Source organism: Anas platyrhynchos, chromosome 3 (assembly GCF_047663525.1).
Source record: "Anas platyrhynchos isolate ZD024472 breed Pekin duck chromosome 3, IASCAAS_PekinDuck_T2T, whole genome shotgun sequence".
In the NCBI taxonomy this organism is placed as follows: domain Eukaryota; kingdom Metazoa; phylum Chordata; class Aves; order Anseriformes; family Anatidae; genus Anas; species Anas platyrhynchos.
The window spans coordinates 53,601,803-53,623,577 of NC_092589.1; the positions used below are offsets into that span (position 1 = coordinate 53,601,803).

A 21,775-nucleotide genomic window follows, 5' to 3' on the forward strand; every position below is an offset into this window, starting at 1 on the left:
AAGACCTGTGAGCATTGTGGCAGCAGGGTTCATGTATAAAGAGTTCCTTTTCAGCAGCACTGTCTGGATAACAGCTTGGACCTGAAATAGAATTTAATTTTTTGCACATTTCCCCCTCCTAGCCACCGCACTCCCTTTTCTTTTCTCTTCCCCCCCGTTGATAAGCTTCCCTGCTGACGTCACTCCCGAGGCAGTCGTAAGTCAGCTGAGAAAAGAGAAATGACTAAGTTCCTTCCCTTTGGGGCACTGGGACACTGCTGCTTTGAGACACTTAGGTCACCTGTCTCCCTAGCAAGGGACAAGAACTCAGTGTAATCCAACAATTGCATCTGCCCCCTTTGAAGGAGCCACTACAGTGGCTACAGTTATTATTATTATTATCATTATTATATACTCTCAGTGATTTCCACTGGTTTTTATCCATAGGGTTTTTTTTCAAGAAAAGTTTTTTCAAAAGCTTCCCATTTACAGATACATGTATAGACCCCCATGTTGTTCCTGAAACACTGCAAGTCCTGAGTCCAGAATTGCAAAGAAATTAGATATTAGCAAAGGAAAGAATGCACTGATGTATTGAAGAGAAAATGGAAGTCATGTCAGCAAGTGGGTGAAACAAACAAAGGAGATAATGGCGGAGATGGATGAGGAGAAAAGGGAAGTATGTGAGGTATAAAGAAACCCATGGGTGAGTGACATCTGCTTGAGAAAAAGAAGTTAGAGATGAATGAGGGAGGGTAGTACACAAGCAGAAGGGGTTGATGATGGATAGAAAGTGAGGTTAGAGGGTAAAAAGACCTCAGGCACTGTTAGACTGCAAGGAGAAGGAAGGAGAAGGCAAAGGGAAAATCAAGTAGAAAAAAAGGTGACTATTTAAAGAAGAGGAAATTGTGCTGGATCAGGGAACACGTATGGGGAGCAGGGTTCATGAGAGTTTTGGGGAGTATGAAAAGAGAACAGAAGTGGGGTTGGAGGAGAAATAGTGGCTGGTATGGTTATGGTAAATGTGCTGGAAAAGGAGAAAAAGCAGAAAAACTATTCCTGCAGGACAGTGTAAAGCAAAGTGGGAAAAATGAATTGAAGGCATGACTGAATGGTGATTGACCTTATAAGGATGGATTTTGAGTGCTGAGTAGATTAGAGTTTTTTCATGTAAGTTACTGCAAATGTGTCAGCAAAAGGACCGTTGACTTTAGGCAATGGCTATCACTAAAATATCAGCCTATGGGCAACATGTAGGCAACTTAAAAATGAAGAATAAATTGTAAGACACAATGCATTTTCTTCCTTTTTAGCTTTGCTGCAGCGATGTTTTCGTGCCCTGGCAGAACTCTCTACCTGCCCTTTGTGGAATGCAAAGGGAAAGCTGCTCCTGAATGTAGTGACGATGCCAGCCCTTGTCAGAGAGAAGGCTCAAAGTTCATCAGCCACTGGCCCTGCGTCCACACCTTAGCTGAGATGCAGTTGATTTGCTCAGAAACAGGCAAATTGTTTTACAGCCATAGGCTGCTCCTATAACACAGCAGATTTCATGCAAATCTGTTAGGGCATTGCCAATGGAACAAGTGAATAATAGCCCCCGTCTTGCTGCCTCTCTGCACTTGTCCTGCTTTCCTTCTCCATCTTCCCAATTAAAAACAAGATAAAAAAAAATGGGCCTCAGCTGTAGACATAAAGTTCATGCTAGACCTTACGAAAATGTCCTGAATGTAAGCCTAGGTGATTTAGAGAAATCAAGGCTCCTTGATTAGAGGTGTTTTAAAAACATGCTAACAGCATATAAATTACAAAGGGATTGAAGGCTGAGGCTTTAAGACAGGAGGACAAGCCACTACATGATCAGGCAGGTGTGGAAGTGAAATCAAAGGGCTGTTAGATTGATTAATTATAAACCACATGAGAAACAACTGGGGAGAGACTTCCTCATTCAGACTCAAATAAGGTAGGGAATAGATTGCTTTACAACATGTCTTTGGGAGATTGTGTGAGCAAGGTGAAAGTGGAAGAAGGTATGTATGGTAGGCTGCAGTTGGCAGAGAAAGGATGAAGACTGGGCTGTCAGAGCTAAAGGGGAACAGATACAGGGATGTCTACAGACAAGGGATTTGTAGTTTAGACTTCTATAGCATATATTCATTTTTATTTTTATTGTTTAATTTTCCCTTTGCCTCTGCTATGAAGAGTGTCTTAACTGTAGCAGTACACTTGCTTATATTGGTATTATCCTTGTTTCATTCTATTCCACGAAGGGCTATAGTTGTCAAGGGGGCCTAACACTTGTGCTTCCCATCTTTCAGTATGGAGACTGTTTTGGTCTGCAGGGCTAGCAGCTGCTGTGTAAGTTTATTTCTTTTTATTCAGTCTGTCTTCTGTAGCAAACTACTGTGAACTAATTCTTTAAGCCTTATTATCCAGGCTTCTTTACTGCACTCTGAAAAGAACGAGAAGTGCTGAAGAACATGATTAGCCCCTGTCTGATGAAACTGCTGACCCTATAGGGCCGCCAGTGCCAACAGGAGGATGGAGGGGTCAGGGCTGGGATGCATGGTGTTCTGGCTGATAGCACACCGGAACAGATCAGAGCAGCCATGAAACTGCTCTGGCACTGGAAGTCAAGGCAGTTTTGAGCAATATCTGGAAGCAGAAAGATAATGATGCTGAAAGCTTCCTCTGCCCGTGTCCTTCTCACTTAGAGTCTGCAGTGTTGAAGTGACTGACAACTGAAAGAGCAGTAACTGGAGAGAGGAAGGAAGCCCAGTATCTCTACTTTTGGTTGGGGTTTCCTTGGATTCCAGGAAATCTGACCTTAAGAAGCGTGCCAGGGTAGAGAGGTTGGGCTCATCACGGGGAGCAGCCACCCGGACTGAAGGAAGGAAATGAGATTGCATCCCCTTATGTCCCAGTGGATGGAGGTAGCCTACCTCAACACTGCAGATGTAGAGCAAAGAGCTGTCTGACACAGATTTTAAATCAGACTGTCCTTACCCTCTGTCGCTAGCCAATGTGGGAGCAACAAAGATCCTTGCTTATTTTTACAACTGAAAAATAATTCTTCCCTGTTCTGCTTTGTAGTAGTTACATGCTGATGGAGAACCTGTTGAGACAAGCAATCCAACATAAGGGTCTTTTCTCCTCCATCATTAACTGGACCATATTAGTTAAGTGCAAGAAATAGTAGGAAATAAGCAGATATAATAAATGCTGAAGGCTTAAACTCGGCCCAAACCTCTCCACTGACAGGAAATCCATGCTGCTATTCCAGGTTTTTACTTCAATAAACCTCTAAAGATTTGGAGTCATCATTAAACATGTGAGTCCTAGGATTACTTTTTGTTGTTGTTGTTGCAGTTTTTAGCTCACCTGCGTTGTTGTGTGTTGCTCTGACAAAGCCATGCTCACAGGCACAAAGCATGGGAAAAGGAACCAAGGGAAATTTGTTTTTGTGGTTTCAGGGTGCGATGCAGCTGCTGCTGGGAGCTTTTTCGCTGGTGTAAATATCTGTTCAAAGTGCGACTTTGGACTGGATCAGTTTCATATGAACACCATTATAAAGATAGAAAAGTACTCTTATAGATATGGTGTGTTCCTGCAACTGGTGTGTCAGTGTGAAGCACGCGGAAAGGCATACCAGCTGCACCATGTTCAGTAGCAGAGCTTTTGAACATGAACAACAAGGCTTTGGTCTCAGTTCTTTCCTTCTCTCCTTGGTGAATGAGTACATCTACAGTTTCACTATTTATGTGATAACAGTGGGTGGGAATTAGCTGTTTAGGATTACTCTTGGATTATTGACGTGCATTCATGACCAAGCAGAATGACTAGTGTCAGGGAATCATGCCTGAATTACCTTTCAGCACAGTTGATGAAAAGCGTGATAGAGAACAGCAAATATACCAACAACTTTTGACTGTTGTTTCATTATGGATTATTATTACTAAAAAGAGAAAAATTGGAAAAAAAAAAAAGAGGTTTCCTGTCTGACTGACACCTCTTCTAGTGAGTGAATGACAGGTATGTTGTAGTTATTTTTTGTTACAGTCATTGCTAGCTGCTCAAAGGGTAACACTGGTTCCTCTGCGGGGTGAAGAGGTCCCACTCTGATACTTTTTGCCATGGACATCCACTCAGCTCCACCAAACTAGTAACTCTGAAGGTCCTCCCTGATGCCTGCTGTGGTAACGAAGCAGTTAAGTAAGACCTGCATGAAACCCAAGAGAAATGCACTGATTAAAATGCTGTAGTTATCTTCTACTATTCTTCTTGTTTGGTCTTTTTCACCTTCTTCCGGTCTTGGCAGAGCATGCTCTAGTGGCTTTTTTTTTTTTTTTTTTTTTTTAAAAAAAAAAAAAAAGCTGGATGGGAAATTAGTAAACACTTTACTTGGTTCAACATATGTTAAGGAAGTGGAAACAGCTGGGGGCCAAAGGGAGAATGTGGCTGGCAAGGCAGGTTGTTATTTTTACACGGAGTTGTTCAGTTAGATCTCTTTGTGTAGAGATGACACTCCACACAGCCTAGTTTTACCCTGATTGCTCCTGTTAGTCCTCTTGCCTTTGAGCATTTTGTCTTAGCTGCTCGCACACCTGCATGTTTGTTCAATGTGATCTATTGCACAACAGCTTCTCCTTATCTCCCCCCTTCCTCAGCTCCTTTCTCTTCCTTTTCCTTTCGTACAGCTGTTGCCTTTGTCGCACACCCCTGCAGACAGGAGAGCAGAGGCAGAGGTCTGCCCTGGCTTTGTCTGCTGCCTTCCCAGCCCTTCCTCTTTCAGAGGGAGAGAAACCCAGGGCAAGAGCTTGTCTGAAGTGAGAGAGCCAGCCAACTGCCAAGTTTGAAGAGACAGACCGAGCATGTATTCAGAGAAAATCATTAGGCAGGGGGAGAGAGCATGACATCCTGCCATCTCCTGTGGCAGGACAGAAAAAGTGGTGTAATAAGTGATGCTGTAGCAAGACAAAGAATAATATTCTTTCTTTGTTCTCCCTTTTCCACAAGGTTTTAAAGATTACCTTCATTTCTGTTGCCACTTATGTCTAGTAATGAACTCAGCCAAGCAGACTGGCACATATTTGCCTGTCCCATGGAAGTCTCACATAATGTAGGCTAAGCAAACAGATATTCTTGGACTGTGAATATACCAAGGCCACTTAATACGGTTGGAGGGATTGCTGTTGGTGTTTTTATTCAGACTTCAAAGACCAAGGCCACTTTGTTTATTTCTTCCTGGTTTTCTAAGGAAAGTGACTTAACTGCAAAGCTTTTATTACTGATTTATTATGATTGTGTATTAAGCCTTTTAAATTCCAGGGAGCTGAAAAACACTTCCAAGCAATGCACAGTTTTGATTCTGGGCTTCTGTGTGAGGGTTTCATAGCCCAATTCCTCTGTCAATGGTCATGTAAGACTTATCTAGAGACTTAGGACAGTCAACACCATGACACTTCATGTTGCTTTGCAGCACTGACTGAAATTGGAGCTCAGCAGCTTTACGCAGAAAGAAATGAGGGCCAGAGCCACCTCACTCATCCTGTTGCCATGGAAATGTTGTTATGCAATTATCACAGACAATAAAATGTTCCAATGGCAAAGAGCAAATATGTTAAATTAGTACAAGAAGTAAAGCTAGTGTCAGTTTGCCATTTCCTTCTCCCATTAAGCCAGCATGGGTCTTAGCCGTGGTTGTTGTGCCTTTTTTTGTTTTTTCCTTCGATGTTCTATTTAAGGATCCTAGGTTGTTGCAGACTTGCTTTTGTTAGTAATGATATGCTGCTGTTATTGATGCCAATTAATTGCTTCAATCAGATGTTTTTCATTTTAGCATCCTTTGATTTCCTATCAGTCAGATGGTAAAGAGGAGAGAGGCTGTGTAATAAAACCTTCAAAGAACAAATAAAAATATCTATTTAAAGTCTGACAGTGTAGTTCTTGCCTTCTTTTTAGTTCAAAGGACAAATTACCAGTGGCCTCTGAAAAACCAGAACATGTACAAGATTTCATTATTGCCAAACATTTCAGGAAATATTGACAGATCTACTTATGAGACAGAATTTCCTGCTTCCTGCCATGATGGATAAAATACTGACACACATTGATTCATCTGTTCACTTTGAATACGTGCTGACAGAAGCAGTCTGACTTTTAGAGCAGTATACGCTCCAGGTGTATACGCTCGGGATGTCACTGACTACATAAAGCAAGTCTCTTGCATCCTGTTTGGCATCCCTGGGGACTGAGAAGAGGAAATCATAAGTTGTCAGGGACTCAAGATGCCAGGGGTGTGAGGGTGACACCCCACTTCGTATATTTTCAGGAGAAGGAGCATTGCCTCCTGCCAGCCTTCAGACCATTTGTGACTGGATGAAGAGAAACTGGCTCAGTGGCTAAAGATTAAATGTGGTACATCAAAGTGGTTTCTGTCCCTTTCTTCACATTTTTGGTCATTTGTTGCCATTTGTGCCCCTTGGTCCTACTGAGAACTAGTTCTGGTCATCGGAAAAGCCTTTTTAAGAAAAATCTGAATTTGAATTGACCGTGGCAGCATAATATACTGATTTATTATTATTATTATTTTCATTTTTTTTTCTGGCAATCAAAAAGGGTTCAATTGGTTCTAAAAATATCAACTAACTTCCTAGCACTGCATTTTTTTCCATAAATTTGGCATGAGTAGCATTGGTCAAACTTACCGGACCATCTCACCTCAGGCTGTCACAGTTCCCACCAGCTACTCCATGCTAGTATGAGGGACCTGTAAATGAAAACCCATGGTTAAAGCTTAAGTGAACAATCAGGGACAAAGATTCCTTAGAAACATATTTTGGATGTAGGTTTTTAGAAAAGCTTAATTTTTAGGAAACAATACATTGTCATTTAAGTTGTCTAGACATAGATGCCTAGTTTGAGTTCATTTTGATAGTACTTAGGCCTCCAGGTGTTTTCCAAGTGCTCAAATACCATTTAAAAAACAAACAAAATATCATCCAAAAAACAAAACAAAACAAAACACTATGATTATTTTGAAGGCATTTAAAATAAATAGCCTGTTCAGATATCTTATGTTGAGAAAGACTGTTAAAAAGAACATAGACGCACTTTGATAAAGTAATGTAGAGCAAATGTAGTTGCATGCAGCAGGGTATTTAATGATAGAGGAGTAAATTCTATTCATGAGCATGGTGGGAGTAGAAACTTCTGTCAGAAGATAATATTTAAGAAGCAGCAAAAGTTTGGGGTATGGCTATGACTGTTGGCACTTAAAGCACATCTAAGTTATGCCTCTGAAAGCAATTCAAAAGGCCCAACTTGGATAAGGAGGCCAGGAAACACTACTTTATTTGTAGACATCCTGGGCAGCTGTTGGCAGACTCTAAAGAAGAAACAGAGAAGGCACAAAGAGGGAAAAAACCTAGATACATTGCATCACTTGCGCTGACAGCACTGTTCTCTTCTGCTTCTGAATCATTATGAGGGTAAGGTGACTTCAAATAACTAAAAGGCTGTAATTACAGCCTTCTTCTGAAACATGCATTTGCTTCCCTGATGTTATGCAGGACGGTTCCTGTTTTCCTGTTGTTTCCTGTGGCATAAACATTTATTTTAAATTTCTTTTGTCATCTGTATAGATTGTGTCTGGAAGAGACATGCTTTCATGTGACACTCTTCCTTCCCGCTGCTGTTTTTGTGGCCTTAGAGGCGAATGCAGGATATTCCTCTTCCATTTCCTTCACTGCCTCTCCTTTCTCCACTATCTCAGATCAATTGATCCGTAGTGATGTCAGCTTTTCCAAAGAGCCTACATAATTACTTGAGAAAAATTATTCGTGTTGGATAGACTGGCTCTAACTTTCCTAGAAAAGACTGAAATATTTAGCCTGGGCTATGCGATCCTTGAAAGTCCCTTCCTTGCCTGTGTTTCTGTTATAGTCAAGTGTGTGACTCAAGTGGCTTAGCAGGAGGTATCCTGTATTGACACTAAGAATGGGAAAGGTGTGAGAACTTAATTAGCTGCTGATCTGTGCTGATAATTTTTCAAGTTACAAGTTGCCTTTAGCACATTGTTTCTTTACAGCTGCACAGCACTGATTTCTACTGAGCTACCCAGAAGGTATGTTGTGCCAGTGAAGCTCTAATGGGAAATATCTCAGTTTCATAAACTGGGAACTGAAGAGACCCCATTTAAAATTTGCACACAGGTGTATTCCTGCCAGAAGTGCTTGCCCAGATTTACCACGTGGCTTAATGACTCATGACACATGATTGAACACTGCTGGATAATCTAGTTTAAAACTATAATCGTTGCAGTAAATCATTTAGGGAAAAATAAAGCCTTAAAAAAAGACAGGTTTAAAGAAAGACCTGCTTGATTGAGGTTATTACAACCTCAGAAAACATGAAAGAGCAACACGAGGAATCCTGTCTCTTTGAATGACTATTAAAGTCCACTTTATTTAGGATTAACAAGGGAAATGCTTTCTGATGGATTTTATTGATGAAAGCACTGAATTTTTGGTTCATCAGGACTGAAAAAGGAAGGGGGAGGACTGCCTTACTCTGACTAAACGGTCAGGCACCATGCTTAAAAATCACAGAATCACAGAATTTCTAGGTTGGAAGAGACCTCAAGATCATCGAGTCCAACCTCTAACCTAACACTAACAGTCCCCACTAAACCATATCCCTAAGCTCTACATCTAAACGTCTTTTGAAGACTTCCAGGGATGGCGACTCCACCACCTCCCTGGGCAGCCTGTTCCAGTGCCTCACAACCCTTTCAGTAAAGAAGTTCTTCCTAACATCTAACCTAAAACTCCCCTGGCACAACTTTAGCCCATTCCCCCTCGTCCTGTCACCAGGCACATGGGAGAACAGGCCAACCCCCACCTCACTACAGCCTCCTTTAAGGTATCTGTAGAGAGCAATAAGGTCGCCCCTGAGCCTCCTTTTCTCCAGGCTGAACAAGCCCAGCTCCTTCAGCCGCTCCTCGTAGGACTTGCTCTCCAGGCCCCTCACCAGCTTCGTCGCCCTTCTTTGGACCCGCTCAAGCACCTCGATGTCCTTCTTGTAGCGAGGGGCCCAGAAATCATTGAGGTTTATCTCTGACCAGGAATTTCATAGCATTAGTTGACCTTGGCCTCCTGTCAACATTTGTGTTTCATTCATCAGTGCTCTTTTTCTGTAATGTTGTAGGTGACTGTCCAATTGTCAGCCTCCCATGGAAGAGAGAAGGTAGTGGCAGAAGGAGAATGTGAACATGTGGCACTTCCATTTTGCCAGTGCCAGGCTGTGACAGCTGAAGTGACGACAAACCAGCCATAAATGATAAGACCTTTGCTTAGGCTCTGGCATTTCCATAGTTTATAGCAGCTGGCAGGAGCCTGTGGTCTTTCAGTATGGTGTGCTTCGGGATGGAGGGGAGAAGCAGGGCTCTGGCAGCCTGCAGGCAGAGGAGGACAGGGATTTGGGCTGCAACTGGTGGGAGGAAGGGGCTGCCTGCTAGTCTGCGTGCTGACGATACAGCTCAGGGTACAGAAGACAGCAGAGGCTGAAGTGGTTTGGAGGGGAATGTCAGGGGCCTGTTTGACCAAACCATGCCACACCAGCTCCAAGTGAGGCCCTTTCAATTGAACAAGGACTGAGTATTTGGCAGGCAAAGTAAGATACGAGTTTGTGGCGTGGGTGTCAGGTACTCAGTACCTGCCTGGGTATGTGTTCGTGCTACATGATAAATTTTATCTCTGTTTCGGTGATGATTCACTCTCCCTGAAGGGTAATGTACCTGGTATTAACTACAGAGAAGTGGCATGTAAATAAGCAATTAATGTAAAGTAGCTGGCACTAACTTGCTAGTACTTTAAACCTGGGAAATGTGCTTTTTACTGGTGAAGTAATTAACTCATCTTATTTTCAAGTGCAGTATTGAAAAAAAGGTGCCCATTCCCTTCCCTGTGGAACTTCTTTAGCAGAATCAGTAGGCTATGGTTTTGTAGTGTGGAAGAAAAAGGTGCCAGTCAGATGGTCAGATGCCAGTACAAGGCAGAGTCAGAAGGGAAAAGTCAGTATGAAAGTGTTTTTGTTTTTTTTTTTTTTTCTTTTTTCTGTTGCTTCCATTACCAAAGCAGGTGAGTGTGCCATGAAACCACCAGGCGGCAGGTTCAAAACAAACAGAGGGAGGTACTTCTTCCCAGGCTGGGTATTTAAACTGTGGGAACCTTGGCAGCAGCCTGTTGCAGGGTCTAGAAGTACTCAGAGCTTCAGGAACAGACTGAAGGTTCACAGATGAAAAACCTGTTGAGGGTTAACAGGCTCAAAGATAGCCACCGTGGTTCCTGTAGTCTGTCATGAACATATCCCTGGAAACAGGGTAGGAAATCTTGCAGAGTGTCAGTATGAGCATACCATGCTCCTTTATTCCTCTTTGGCATTCATTGCTGGCTGCTGTCAGACACAGAAGGTTGCGCTAAATGCTATTCATGGTCCACTGTTGCTTTTTTTATGTCCTTAACTATACTGTTATATGGAATTTTTGTACCAGTACTATACTTGGGGAAGATGGGAACATCTTGCACTATTTTTACTATTGTTAAATGGACACAGTTTCTCTGTTTGGATGTGACTGCAAGAGACATTTCAGTACCAGCACATGGGGTATGAATAGAACAACTGAATCAACAGTCCCTCTGCAAATAGAAATGTAGTGGGAAATATTTTAAAGTACATTCCTCAATGACAAAAATAAAAGTCCTAATGTTTAAAGTCCATATGACAGAGAGAATTAACTGTTGGACAGAATTGTAATTTTGAGAATTTGATGACTTGTTTTGGGTAAAGAAAAACACTTTTTATATTTTGAATACATGGGGAAAATTGGAGACATTCAAATTAGTTCTAAGGCATTTTTTGTTAGTCTGTAGATACCAGCTAAGTTAATTTAACTGGGCCTTTACTTTCTGTTGTCACAATTGTGGAAACTGGAGAATCATAGCTGCTGTTTCTAAAGACTGACTGGAAATATTATCATTTTGACAGGAGGTCCTAATGGTTTGCACACATTTACACACTGCAAGCTTCAGGCTGGAATAAGCTGCTTGCAGCTTAAGATAAGAGAAGAAGAAACCTTCCAGTCATTTTTGTCACAGACTAACTAAGATGGAGTAAGACATCCTTTCTCTTACAATTAACAGGCTACAGGTCATTTGTTGTGCACGAGAAGAGGCTCTGAATCACCTACTTGGCTCCTCTGTTACCATTCAAACAAGAGAAGTGGCCTTGCATCAGATAAGGCCTCAGCCATGCTACTGCTGTCAGGTGGAGTTGGTTGCCTGCTGGATCTGCCTTCAGTCTGGTCAGCAAGACGTGGGCAAAGTGCAGACAGGAAGATGCTAGGACTATCGCTGTGAATACTGATGCCCATACTATAAATCAGCTAGGGACAGTGAAGCCAGGGAAGTTCTCCTTGGGCTCTAGAGCCCTCGCTGCCTCTCATCCAAGAACCACACAAACCCCTTGCTGTCCCCTGCTTGGTGCTGGGGTATCCTGTGTCCTAATGAGGAATCCATGGGGTCCTAGGGAGGAACTTGGGCACCAATGGCAAGCCTCCTGCACCTAGGACCTGTCTTCCCTCTTCTTTGTTTAGCTTCAAGGCCCCTAAGTGCCAGGTACCTGGGATATGGTGTCCCAGGAACAACTGCTAACCACAAAGAAGAGCTCCCTGTGTCAGGCTGGTGCTCCTGCTGGTCCCACTTTGTAGTAGGATCATGGGAATAAAATTCCTCCTCTGTTACCTTCACTGGCTGTAGAGAGAAACAGCTGCCAGAAAGGAGGCCATGGATGCAGCAGTGACAGCTGAGGCAGGGAGTTCCAGTGGTCTGTTAGAATGGAAAGGGAACAGAAAGGAAAATATTGTACCATGGGCTGTCCAGCTTTCAGTCTTCCCCGAGGCAGCAGCCTTCTTTGAGGCTGATGGGATGTGAACTTATGGATCCTGTGCAACACCCACCTCAGCTTCATGTCCTACCTTTGACTCCAGTGGTGATCCTGTCATCCCAGAAGCTCTAGATGTAAGATAAGGGTTAGGAGGAGTGGGGATGTGAGAGGGGAGAGGGGCTGAGTTACAGGCTGACAGTTCAGGGAATTGTGAGAACAAGAGGACAGAGAGAGGAGGGTGACATGTTCTCAGCTTCCCTAAATGCAAGGATGCTATCATAGCCCTGATGCTAATATAGTGATGAGGTTCTCAAATATAAATGTTTTTTGGTTGATTTCTTGTTTGTTTGTTTTTGTTTGTTTGTTTTTTGATCTCAGGTTCAGAAGATGGGTATATTTAGTACTGAAGTACCTGCAATAACCTTGGGACCATAAACTTAAGAGCCATGGAGTAAATCAGTGGTGAGGGAAGGGGGAAACAGAACAGCAGTTCCTGAGCACACAGTGATATGCTGATCCACATTTAGGAAGTTGCCTGTGTGCTTTTCATTATCTTGGTTCAGAGGAACCATGATAGCAAATATGCAGGTTTGGTAAACAAGCTAATAGCACAAAGAAAATACCTGACTACACGTCACTGATTATGACTCCCAGGGCAAACTGACTTTTAAAAACTTGTCATTCAGCAAAACTATGAGGAGCTATACTGTTTTTACTTGGTAAACATTCCCTTACCTAACAAAAGCTATTACCAGTGAGGAAAGAAGTGGCCAGGTATACTCTTTCTGTGAAGTGAAAGCCTTCAGGCACAATAGCTGACGTTCACTTAAAACCCTATAATTCTGAGAGTGAAGAAAAGAAAATGCACTGAACTGGCAGATGAAATGTACTGCTTTCCTTGTCTTTATGTAAAAGGTCAAGGAGAAAAAAAAAAAGAAACAACAACAACAAAAATCAGGAGGTCAGAAATAAATCAGGAACAATAAAAATAGTCCTTAAGACACAGTGGTGTTAACACAGTGCTCTTCTTCCTGTAGCCCAATCTCACTGTACTGCCAGGAGAAAAAAACATTGAGAACATGCCAAAGTATTGCAAGCAATGCAATTGCATTTTGGAGGGCAAAAACACAGACTTTGTTGTTAAAGGGTTATGTCTTTCACCTTGCATTTCTTTGATGGTGACCTAAGAATCTCCTTTATGATCACAGAGAGCCTTTTTAAGACCATTTATGTTGCTTGGAAGAGTTATTTGAACAGTATCTGTGCACTGCTGAGGTGAATTTAATTGGGTTCCTGTTTATGCAATGCAATTAAACTATTGCCCTTTGATGGCAAACTATCCAAATGAAGTAGTATTGTTTGGGTAAGGGCTGATAAAATGTAATGTGGCTTATTGATGTATTTCAGGTTTATTGATCTAACCTTCTGAAGTTACCTTTTATAATGTATAAAAGTCCCTCTGCAGCTTGCACTCTTTTCATATACTTTTTTCTCTTGGTTTGTTGGGAGGAAGAGTATTCTGACCAGCTCATAGCAGCCTTTGCTCCCTATTAAGTGAAGAAAGATCCCCCTGTAGTTGGGCATCTCCAGATTCACTTCTTCAGTTGAACCATGCCATAAAGTTTCAGTTTTAGCTTGCAAAGCAAGCTTTCAGCCATCCCTTGTAGAAGGAAGCTCAGCTCAGACATATGGCATTTGATTCTCAGTTTTATGTAATGAGTTACAGGCATCTGGTTTTGTTTGTTTGTTTGTTTTTGTTTTGTTTTCTTATCAGACATGCGTAGAATAGCTTTTCATACCACCTTGCTGGTTTGCTATCATAGAAGCATTTGTATGTTTACACTGATGCTCTGATCAGACATAGATTATTTTGTAATGGTTTTCTGTTTGGAGCTAGCCTTCAATAAGGAAGAATAGAAGACTGAGACCTGAAAGCTGAAATCAGAGGGAAAAATATCTGTCCCTTCATAGCTGCGATTGGCAGAGATTAACACAAACTAAATGAATTGACCTTTTCCTCCCCAGCCTCCATGGGCTACTCTCTATTCTCTGAATTTTGACTTTATTATTATTATTATTGTTATTGTTATTATTGTTATTATTATTATTTCCCTGCAGACAATGTCCATGTGTCTGAAACAGACTACACAATCTAGTCTGCTCTTGATTTCTACCTGCCTGCACCTGGTTCTCCCCGTTGTTTGTATCTGCTAGTACTCTGATGAAGAGACTTGTCTTTGAGGCCTCCTCTTGCTAGAGATGTTTACTGTTTGTGATTTAGCCTTTTCTCTCTCTCAAATCCTTGTTTGTTTGTTATTTTTAACTTTTATGGTGTCAGGGGGCAGTCTTTTTCCATCCTTCAGCTGTTGGGCATTTCTCTGGACCTGGTCAACCAGTTTTCTTCTTTCTCTCCTCTTTGACTGAGCCAAAACAACTTTTCTTGCTAAGTCAGGATGCCTTCTAGCTTCCTGATCATGCCTACTCCTTTTTCTGTGGGGCATTGAAAGCTTGTCCTACCCGGCTGCTGTGAGTAGGCAGGACATAGTTTTAAGTTATATTCTGAAAAGCTCAATTACATGAGCTATTTTTCTTCTCTCATCTCCACCCCCAAACTGCAGCTCAAGCCAGAAGAGAAATGAATCTGACAGCTCTTAAAACAATTTGGTAACTTTTTGTCATATTCTCACCACAACAGTTTCAAATCTTGTTCTTATCAAAATGGATGGACCTTTTCCCGTGGACCTGGTCTTAGGTGAGAGTCACATTAGAATCAGAAACCAAAATGTAGCATAAGCTAGAAAGACATAAACTTAACTGTTTTCTTCCCAGCTTCCTCTCAGATGGCAAGTTCTGTTGTACCATGTGTGAAACTTCTTGTATGGTTATTTTCCTAAAGAGAGTCTGGATGGGCAGTAGCTTAGTGCTTGTTTTGCACTTTAAACTCCTGCTTTACTAAGTTAATAAAACAGGCTGTAAATAAGTTAAAGAAAGTGTGCTTTTACAGCTCTAGTTTCCTGCCAAGCCAGTAGTGTATGACAGACTTCTGTGTGTCATGTGCAGAAATGACAGCTCCTCACTGGAATAACAATCTGCCCCTGCAAAGAGGCTGTGCTAAGTAGCTGGGGACATTAAGCTAAGAGTCATGCCGGGCTGGCATGGCTGTACTCCCTCAGGGACTTGAACTAAAGCTACTTTTACATACTTTCTCTATCAAAAACTACTCTGCTCAGAGCTGTCCTCATTTCACACACAGTGATGTATTGTTTTGTGGAGGCATAACCCAACATCTCTTTGAAATAATATCTGAGGAAGTCAGATGTATAAGGAAGTCATCAGACCTTGGTAACTCTACAGGCTTGAGATCTGTATTTCAAATAGACATGACTCCTTTTTGGTACCTACAGGAAAACCACACTAAACACAAAATGGAAAATTAAGCAGTTTAAACCACAGTGAAGGGAAGACAGTTAATATTTTAACAAGAAAAGAGGGTTTACTATTATTTTATTTTATTTTATTTTATTTTATTTTATTTTATTTTATTTTATTTTATTTTATTTTATTTTATTTTATTTTATTTTATTTTATTTTATATTTTGGACTGTATGGTGTTGTATGTCTGAAGACCCAGTTGGGAGACGTTGGACTACATGATTAAAAAGATTTTTGACTTAAAATTGTTCCTTACTTTCCTTCAAAAGCTAAATTATGGCATAGCACCAGGCTCTATAGAATTATTCAGTGCTTATGTAGTTACCTTCTTGCTTTGTCTGTGAACATATGTGAGGTCTGGAGCACATGTAATTTATACAACATAGCATTGGGACTTCCAGTGCTTCATAATGCTCTGCTTGACAGAGAAATTACAAAACCAAGGCTTGAATCATTTGTGCTGCCTCTTTCTTCTCCCTCAGTTGCTATAATACACTAAAATTAAAAGGAAGGTGTCTGTTTTGGATGCAGTTGAACTTATTTAAAAGTTATCCTCTCTGTCATGAGCTCCAGTTGCTCATTGCTACCTGCTTCCAAACTCTTTCCCACTTTCTTCGCACAAGTTGCTGGAAATGAGTGGTTATTACTCCTTTGAACACGTTGGGATAATTTAAAAAATACATTTTTTCCCGTCATCTGATTCAGTTCAAATGATCCCTAGTAGCTCAGTACGTAACAGTTTTTGAACCTAGACATTTTAGAGAAAAGTAGGTTAGGAAGGAACAGCTAGTGACATATTGACAGCAAATCTGAGTTCTCAATATTTTCTGTTGGAGGCATCTTGGGGCACGAGAGTGTGTAAAGTCGCCTATGTGTATTGTATGTGACCTAAAATCTCACAGAAGATACTCTTTCTCCATGGAAAGCTACTACTGTTCAAAGAAGAAAGCCAACATGGAAAATTTTGCAAAAATCAGACAAGGAAAAACAGAACATAAACTGGTATAATTGCCACAAATGCTTTATCTTGCAAAAATTATAGGCTGAGCTTGTGGCATTTTTTATTTATTTTGCATGCTGGTTGTGTTTGTAGATATATTTGTAGCGGTCTCATGTAAGGACAATGGAGGTAGAGGCTAAGAACCATAGTTCTGAATACCTTTCATACTCCCTTTATATAAGTCTAACTACCATTACCGGTCATTTTCAGGGTAAAATAGTTCCCTGCAGTAGTAGCAACCAAGAGCAGCCTTTCTTTCCTTCATAAAGGAAAGAATTAAAATAATTTCCATATAATATTTCATTTGAGAGTTTGACCATCATTAAAATGGGATTAATCAATTTTCAACAACCCTGAAGGATTACGCATACCTGGGGCCTGACATGTTTAACTGTGGAAACGTGTTAGTGCAGTCAGAAGGGCAGACTTTTAACACCCAGATTAAAAAACAGCAGCTCTGGCCATGACTGCAGCCATTCCCAGACGCTCAAACTGCTTGAATGCGCACTTACAGAGTGTACCCTTGAAATAATACAGTACCTTTTCAGTGTTCCTCAGCAAAATACATCTTTAGGAGGCCTTGCCATCAATCATACAGCAGGGAGGAGTCATCTTTGCCCCTAGAGACAGCTTGAGGGTCTGCTTTTGTCCAACAGCATCCATGCACGTGGGCGAATCTCTAGTGGCATGTGACCCTGCTTGCTCTGCTTCCAGAAGAGGATTTTACGGTATGTGCTTTGGGAATCTGGAGGCTGTTTGGCATTGGAAATAAGCTAATGCAAAACACAGTCAAAATGCTTTCATGTGAGCTCCTGAGGAGAGGCCATGGCTCTTAAGAGTATGTGCTGCCTTGGGTTTGTTTACAAGGAGAAAGAAAGAACTGTTGTGGGAAATGGTCACGTCATTGTTCCTATGGTGTTCTGTATGTTGTTTATAGGATAGTGCCAAGTGGCTAGCACAACCACACATGTGATAGTTCATCTTGGGAGCTGCAGATCCTCTTTTTGATTTGGTTCAAAAGCTAAAAAGGGGAGAGTTGTTTAAATGTGTACAACTCACTGCTATTCAACAGTTTAAACCCTTTCCCCCCTTGCATTTGCTAGTCTTAGCACAGGTGAGTTTCTAGAACAAATGAGAAACATCCCAAGCAATATCAGTGTTTGAAATCCATGCTTGTATCTTTGAGTAAATGTTTTACCACAGATGTTCTGAGTGGTGTGACCATAGGTGTATCTGTAGCCACCTCTGATGTCTGTGATTTTCCCTTTTCTAATGTTCTTAGTTCATAAGTATAATTCCAGATTCAAATGAAAAGTATTTCTGCTCGTGTTTTATAAGAGCTTAGTACATTGTGTGAGCCCAGGAGTGCAAGAACTGCTGACTTCTCTATCCATATTTTGTGGAATTATTTTACATTGTCAGATTAGTTTTATTCCCTATAGGTATGTCCTGGACTCTTCTGTAGTAATTATTTTTGATGACTCCACTAACGCCTACTGCTCAAGGCAGAGATGATCTATTTCAGACTCCCCCGCTGAATGAATTTAGCCAACAATCCACTTATGACTCTGGCAGATGTTTCTGCTTTCTTTCTTTCCTTCAGGCCAGTAAAAACTTTATAAATCTTCCTTCCACCATTCCAGAAATGTGAGAACTTTCCCCCTTGACACCTAAAACATCTCACTGACCTTGTGTGTGTAAGACAGAACTCATGTTTGTAGATATTGCAGACACCTGAGTTTAAATGAACTCAAAACAGTTGCTCTTATAAAAGGTTGATTCAAATTAGACTAAGCTCTGCAAAAATGGATTTTCTATAAGAATATTTACTTTTGGTGCTTATACATCTACAATTAAAAAGCCATCAGCTTGATTACTGTACTGCAATTAGTCCAAAAGTTTACATTGGTTGCTCCTGCTATTTGTATAAGATCGTGCCTCCTGTCCTTAGCATGAACACCAGTAGCCATGAAATCAAGGGTCTATTTCCATTGATCTCAGCAGACATTAGCAAAAGGTCTGTAGAAAATGCATGAGATTCCGCTCTACAGCAAGCCTGAGGCACGTTCATTAGGATCCTTCATCTCCATTTCCAGATGCAAATGCATTCCTTGGTTTGCTTTCTCATTGAAGAAGAACAGAGAGTTCAAAGAAGCTAATTCTCATACTCAGTTTTCAAGTATTTTAAGGCTTGTCCTGCTTGGAGCTGGAGAGCATTTAGATCTGTTGACTATTCCTGGGAAATGTGAGGTGAGCTGATTACTGGAGTCCAGCTCTGCATACACTACTGCACGCATTATTTTTGGAGCTAAGTTTTGCTAAGAAGCCAAAGATTAATTGGTTATGGAGACTAAATTATCCTTTCACTTTATAATTTATTAGAAAATGTCATGGTGTTGTAACCAGAGGCTGTTAAGAAGCCTTCATGAAAATGAATAATTATGACATGATGAGGCATGGCCGAGGAGGAATTTTTTAAATCGCTCTAACATGAATAAATAAAACGGAGATTAGTATTCTAGGAAAAATATGTAAGCTTGTGTAACTGCAAATGAAGATTGGCATAAGCTTTTGTATTTTTTTTTTTTATTGTGAAGTTGTTGGAATATATCCAAAGCAGTAGCATAAGTTACTTTTTTTTTTTTTTTTTTTAAATTGTATTACATTGTATTAGGCTCTGTGCTAATTGTGGCTTTAAGACTCCCATCATACGGCTGTCCTTTCTTTCTGTTGTCCTCATAAAGCAGTGAGATGGTGATCTTTCCCTTGTCACCCCTATTTCAACAAATTATTTTCTTCTGCTACTCAATGAGCCTGCAAGCTGTCTAACTAGAAGTTACAGAGTACGATTATGAGAATTTATATTTTGTTTCTTGGTATTTCACACCTACCCAGGTATTATGTGCATTTTGCGCATGTTCTGCAACTATTAATCCCAAATGCTCAACTCAATTAAAGGTCATTATTAGTCAATCTATGGGATAGATTTGCACATAGAATCACGAAATATCCCGAGTTGGATGAGACCCATGAAGATCATTGAGTCCAACTCCAACATGATTGGTGCTGTGCTGCTTGAGGAACAGCCATTAATGGAAAGCTCACAAAAATGAGAAAGGTGATGAACACTTGACAAAAATAAATAAATAAAATGAGGAATAACTTGGTTAGGCCAGTTGTAGAGTTCCTCTTCCCTACAGCCACAATACTGTAAAGCATGATAAAAATGAAAAATTATATCCCTTTTTTCTTCTTTTTTTTCCTTCTAAATTGCCAAAAGATAGAAATAATCATTACTAACATGCAGAAAGGACTATAATAGCTGTGAACGACAAAGAAAGAAAAAAGATGAAATAGCTGTGTGCTTATTGCCCTTTAACACCTATTTTATTAATAAAATTTCTGTGTCTATTGTGCCCACTATAAAGATTTAAGAGTGGGTAGCCAAAGCGGTGATGGGTTCTACAGGCCAGTATGCCCACTGGGCGATACCTGGGCAGCTAATAACCTTCAGATTATCCAATTTGGGGCAGCTGTCCATGTCATCATTGCCTTAACTCAACTCTTCAGCAACAGCTTGGCCACCTTCACCTGCAGCAGAGTTTCCTAAAGTGACTTGCTGACTTTGAGCAACTTGACTCCAAGGAGTTAACGGGAGTTTTCTCTGTGACACCAGTTGGGTAGAGTTGAAGTTTTGATGTATAAGAAACAGACACTTAGCTGTACTGATGGTTCATGGCTTTTTGGAAGGATTACCTGTTGGGTGCATGGGAGCTCAGAATGCAGAGACCAGGTATGTTACGTGAAAGGATTCTGCTTTTTTGCATTTACCTCACTAAGAAAAACATATCTTTAGCTATTTCATAACTAGAAACAATGTGTTTATCAACAGTAGAAAGATGGCTGAGCCTTACGAGCCTTAATAGCTGCTCAGGGTTTAGGTGATTCACAAACATTCAAGTTGGATTTATTTTTTATTTTTTTTATTTTTGTGTGTGTGTGTGTGTGCATGTGTGTCTGGCATAAGTAGTCAGTATTATTCTAGCAATGATATTGTTACTGTAATCCTGTATTATTTGTCCATGTTTTACACAGTACAGGTCTGCTCCCTGAGGTTTAGGCTCTGGCTAGCATTACATTCTCATCAGTGAGAGATGACTTGTGCATCTGGGTTTTACATCTGGAACACACGCTTTTGTTTGTGTGAAACTCATTCAGAAAATTTACTGAACTGTTTTTGAAGTGGGACAGTGTATTTTTATATCAGTGGAGTGCCAGAGGATTTAAGTCCATATGTCCTTGTTCCTGGTCAAAGGAAAATACATTGTGAAAAAGCACATGTGAAATTCTCTGTGTGATGATGAGAATACTTTGCACTATTTTCAGTGTTAACAACTGAACTTGTAAATATGAGGTTGCGTGGGAGATAAGCCAAGGTGATGAAGACTAAGCAAGATAAAAGAAAGAGATGGTAAACACATTATCTTCTTTTAAAGGAAACGTGGTCTAAAGGTACTGGGTCTTGTCTTTTCTGATTTGGCAAGAATAAGGCTAGATTTTTCTCATGTCAAGTGACAAATTTAACAGGGAAGACATCCACCAAAGAGCAGACAGGCCAGACTACTTAACAAAAGCTCATTTTCTGTTGTTCTGTGTGGTAGAAGCCTAAACAATGTCCTCTTGAAGTCAGTAGCAAAACTGTTTTTTCAGCAGCCCAGCAATTTATCCCAGGTGTTTTGCTGCCATAGTAACTGGCTTATCCACATGTGCAGAGTGCAGCTTGGTCTAAATTAAGAGCTGCTGTTGTCAGACTAGTTCTGGAAAAAAAGGACAGTTATAGTTGAATTAAATGTTATTACCATTATTATTGTTAGGAAATATTATTATTTTTCATTACACTTTCTGGAAGTAGGCTAACACGTGATAGGGAAAAAATCTCTTATCTCCAAGCTGTAGCCATTTATATACTTACAGATCACAGTAAATACAACAGAAGCATATACGTTAAAGGTAAGTTTTACCCTCAGAAACTTGCGCCATCTAAGAACATACAGATCTGTGAGTCCATCAAGAGAAATCAAAGTAAATATATAAGTTCCCCAAGTGCGAGTAGGGCAAATATTAAATAAACCTGCTGTTAGGACAGCCCATTTGTTATAAAACAGCCAGGTATCAATTATGGTAGATTTTCCTATGCTTTTGAAGAGACTGCCTGCTAAAGCAAAGTGTCTGTTTCAGCTTCTTTTATATTGTGGGACTAGCCTATGTCCTTATCTCTTTGTGTGTTGATTCAGCAAGTACTAGCGATCTGCCTCCTTCATCTCTCTTTGTTACTTTTAGAACAAGGATGTCCTGAACTAATTCATTCTCTTCATTTGGAGCATTGGTGACTGGACCTGATAGTAAATCAAGGACACTAGGAAA

General features: G+C 40.6%; 1 protein-coding gene across 2 annotated transcripts in view; it reads left to right on the forward strand.

The window, feature by feature from the left end:
- Nucleotides 1-21,775, forward strand: part of PLEKHG1 (pleckstrin homology and RhoGEF domain containing G1) — a 198,749-nt gene that overhangs the window by 19,576 nt on the left and 157,398 nt on the right. The window contains exon 1 of one of the 2 annotated variants that reach the window (XM_038176592.2): nt 19,948-20,144. The exons of the other annotated variant lie outside the window; for it this stretch is intronic. The gene's annotated coding sequence lies outside the window, so the exon portion shown is untranslated. Of the gene's footprint in view, nt 1-19,947; nt 20,145-21,775 lie in introns of those variants that run through there. 2 annotated transcript variants of the gene reach the window in all.